Genomic DNA, 4,763 nt, shown 5'->3' with positions numbered 1-4,763 from the left:
CATCCAGCCCCAACACTTCATGGCAGATAGATGGGGAAACAGTGGAAACAGTGTCAGACTTTATTTTTTGGGGCTCCAAAATCATTGCAGATGGTGATTGCAGCCATGAAATTAAAAGACGCTTACTCCTTGGAAGGAAAGTTATGACCAACTTAGACAGCATATTAAAAAGCAGATATATTACTTTGCCAACAAAGGTCCATCTAGTCAAGGCTATGATTTTCCCAGTGGTCATGTATGGATGTGAGAGTTGGACTGTGAAGAAAGCTGAGCACTGAAGAATTGATGCTTTTGAACTGTGGCATTGGAGAAGACTGTTGAGAGTCCCCTGGACTACAGGAGATCCAACCAGTCCATCCTAAAGAAGATCAGTCCTGGGTGTTCATTGGAAGGACTAATGCTAAAGCTGAAACTCCAGTACTTTGGCCACCTGATGTGAAGAGTTGACTCATTGGAAAAGACTCTGATGCTGGGAGGGATTGGGGGCAGGAGGAGAAGGGGACGACAGAGGATGAAATGGCTGGATGGCATCACCGACTCAATGGACATGAGTTTGGGTAATGGACATGACATCCAGGAGTTGTTGATGGACAGGGAGGCCTGACATACTGCGATTCATGGAGTCACAAAGAGTTGGACATGACTGAGTGACTGAAATTAACTAAATTGAACTCAGTTCACTGAGTGCTGTTTTTTAGATTCCATATATATGCGTTAATATATGATATTTGTTTTTCTCTTTCTGACTTACTTCACTCTGTATAACAGGCTCTACGTTGATTCATCCCACTACAGCTGACTCAAATTGTTCCATTTTAACTGATATTCCATTGTATATATATCCCGCATGTTCTTTATCCATTCATCTGTCAATGGACATCTAGGCTGCTTCTCCACATGTGGAATATTCATGTGGAGAAAGTGGAACTTCAGTACCCTGTTGGTGGGAATGTAAATTGGTGTTGCCACTATGGAAAGCAGTATGGAAAGCCTTCAAAACATTATAAATAGAGCTACCATATAATTCTTTTCTCTTTTTGCTGCTGATAAATACATCTTTTCTAGAGTGCACTTGCTAACATTTTAATGATTAGTAATTATTTTCTACCCCTGGATTTTTTACACTAAATTGGTCAATTTAAAAATGCCTTGGATTAATAGGGAAATTGAATGACTATTTATTATTTTACTCTCCAATTAACCATAGTAAGGACATAAGACTGATTTGCTATTTTTGGACAGAGATCATATGCTATTGAATTAATCTGCACAAGAATTTAGTATCAAGAATTTTGAGCCAAACTCTCAATTTGCAAGTGAATCTTTGCAATAGTATAATATTTCCAAAATACCAACTCTTTCACTGATAATATAGTTTCTGACTCCTCGTATGGTATGCTTCCTTCTATAATTAAAGGTGTTATCTTATGAAAATATTATCTAAGCTTAATTTTCATATACATTTGTGAAAAAAAGTATTAAAAATAAATGTTTACAAAAGGACTTTGATTTAATGAAAACAAATTTGAGCAAGTAATAATGTAACACTAGTAATTAAAATGTATGCTTATTGAATTTCCTATGCAACTACATAAATACCACAAAACTGATGGTCAGATCAGAGCCAGTTGGGGAGCTCTAGGAAAATGTCTTAAAACAATTAGGATTACAATTAAAACAGAAGTATATTTGGCATGAAGGAAGTAGAGGACCTTTCAAGTAAATCAAAATAGCAGCAACTTTTCAGAGCTATTAGATTTCAAATTAAGAATGGATTTGAGAAGATGGGAAAATCATTATTTTCTAGGAATATCCACAAGTGCTCACTCCTTTTCTACAATGGAAATACACACATTTCTCCTATTATATGAATAAGAGATTTAGAGATGTGTCATGCTTGGTTCAGAATATCCCTTCATTCTATAGAAGATCTGAGAAAAGACTCTATTTCATTTTTGTTGGAATACAATTACAATCAGAGTTTAATGTGCAACATGGTTTCACATGGACCACAGTTGTTTTTTAACAGTATTGTTTTTGTGCTTGGATGTGGTCAAAATATCGATAACCTCAGATATGCAGATGACATCACCCTTCTGGCAGAAAGTGAAGAACTAAAGAGCCTCTTGATGAAAGTGAAAGAGGAGAGTGAAAAAGTTGGCTTAAAGCTCAACATTCAGAAAACTAAGATCATGGCATCCGGTCCCATCACTTCATGAGAAATAGATGGGGAAACAGTGGCTGATTTTATTTTTCTGGGCTCCAAAATCACTGCAGATGGTGACTGCAGCCATGAAATTAAAAGACGCTTGCTCCTTAGAAGGAAACTTATGACCAACCTGGACAGCATATTAAAAGAGAGACATTACTTTGTCAACAAAGGTTCGTCTTGTCAAGGCTATGTTTTTTCCAGTAGTCATGTATGGATGTGAGAGTTGGATTATAAAGAAAGCTGAGTGCCAAAGAACTGATGCTTTTGAATTGTTGTGTTGGAGAAGACTCTTGAGAGTCCCTTGGACTGCAAGGAGATCCAACTAGTCCCTCCTAATGGAAATCAGTCCTGGGGGTTCATTGGAAGGACTGATGTTCAAGCTGAAACTCCAATACTTTGGCCACCTAATGAGAAGAGCTGACTCATTGGAAAAGACCCTGATGCTGGGAAAGATTGAGGGCAGGAGGAAAAGGGGACGATAGAGGATGAGATGGTTGGATGGCATCACCAACTCGATGGACGTGGGTTTGGGTGGACTCCAGGAGTTGGTGGACAGTGAGGCCTGGTGTGCTGTGGTCCATGGGGTTGCAAAGAGTCAGATACGACTGAGTGACTGAACTGAACTGAACTGAATGGTTCTGAAATTCAACCTGTTTCAGAATCTCCCTAAAACCTTGCTTGACACAGTTACCTTGATCTTCCACGGGGTGGCCCAGGAAATACTCCTTTACTTCCATAATAATATATATAATATAATATATATAATATAATAAGCTCTGCCATACACTTTGGAGAAGGCAGTGGCACCCCACTGCAGTACTCTTGCTTGGAAAATCCCATGGATGGAGGAGCCTGGATGGCTGCAGTCCATGGGGTCGCTGAGGATCGGACGTGACTGAGTGACTTCACTTTCATGCATTGGAGAAGGAAATGGCAACCCACTCCAGTGTTCTTGCCTGGAGAATCCTAGGGACGGGGGAGCCTGGTGGGCTGCCATGTATGGGGTCACACAGAGTCGGACATGGCTGAAGTGACTTAGCAGCAGCAGCCATACACTTCAGAATATTGTATGTAAATAATAATATCTGTCTCTATGCCCATCACCCCCATGTGAATCCTCACAAGAAGTGTTTGTTTATATCCGTATACCTAGTGTTGACCTATAGCATTGATATGTGTCTGATCTATTCAACAACCCTTATTTTATGACTGTTAATGCCAGGGACTGCTTATGAGAATAACATAATTTAACTTTGACTTCTACTATTTAGGGGCTTCCCTGGTGGCTCAGAGGGTAAAGCGTCTGCCTACAATGCAGGAGACCCAGGTTTGATCCCTGGGTCAGGAAGATCCCCTGGAGAAGGAAATGGCAACCCACTCCAGTACTCTTGCCTGGAAAATCCCATGGTCTGTGTTTTTGCTTCTGCTAATCTCTGATTTCAAAATCAGAAGACCCAAAGTAAAAATCAAACTTTGGCAAGATAATTAATTATTGAAACTTGGTTTCCTCACCTATAATATGAGGTAAGAACTCCTATGTCAAAATGTTATTTTGAGGATTAAATCACTTAATATAAAGGTAAATTAAAAAATACTAGTAAGCAGATAATCATCAGGAATTGTTATGGGCCAAACATTTGTATCCTCCTCAGATGCATATGTTGATTGATACCCTAACCCCACAACATGATGGTATTTGGAGGTGAGGCCTTTGGATATAGTTAGGTGTAGATAAATTCAGGAGGATGATCAGATCAGATCAGTTGCTCAGTCGTGTCTGACTCTTTGCGACCCCATGAATCGCAGCACTCCAGGCCTCCCTGTCCATCACCAACTCCCGGAGTTCACTCAGAGTCATGTCCATCGAGTCAGTGATGCCATCCAGCCATCTCATCCTCTGTCGTCCCCTTCTCCTCCTGCCCCCAATCCCTCCCAGCATCAGAGTCTTTTCCAATGAGTCAACTCTTCTCATGAGGTGGCCAAAGTACTGGAGTTTCAGCTTTAGCATCAGTCTTCCAAAGAAATCCCAGGGCTGATCTCCTTTAGAATGGACTGGTTGGATCTCCTTACAGTCCAAGGGACTCTCAAGAGTCTTCTCCAACACCACAGTTCAAAAGCATCACTTCTTTGGCTCTCAGCCTTCTTCACAGTCCAACTCTCACATCCATAGATGACCACAGGAAAAACCATAGCCTTGATTAGACGAAACTTTGTTGGCAAAGTAATGTCTCTGCTTTTGAATATGCTATCTAGGTTGGTCATAACTTTCCTTCCAAGGAGTAAACGTCTTTGAATTTCATGGCTGCAGTCACCATCTGCAGTGATTTTGGAGCCCAGAAAAATAAAGTCTGACACTGTTTCCACTGTTTCCTCATGTATTTCCCATGAAGTGATGGGACCATACACCATGATCTTCGTTTTCTGAATGTTGAGCTTTAAGCCAACTTTTTCACTCTCCACTTTCACCTTCATCAAGAGGCTTGTTCCTCTTCACTTTCTGCCATAAGAGTGGTGTCATCTGCATATTTGAGGTTATTGATATTTCTCCCGG

The sequence above is a fragment of the Bison bison genome, unplaced genomic scaffold, assembly GCF_000754665.1.
Source record: "Bison bison bison isolate TAMUID 2011002044 unplaced genomic scaffold, Bison_UMD1.0 scf7180017864332, whole genome shotgun sequence".
In the NCBI taxonomy this organism is placed as follows: domain Eukaryota; kingdom Metazoa; phylum Chordata; class Mammalia; order Artiodactyla; family Bovidae; genus Bison; species Bison bison.
Note: the sequence above shows the minus strand (reverse complement) of the source record.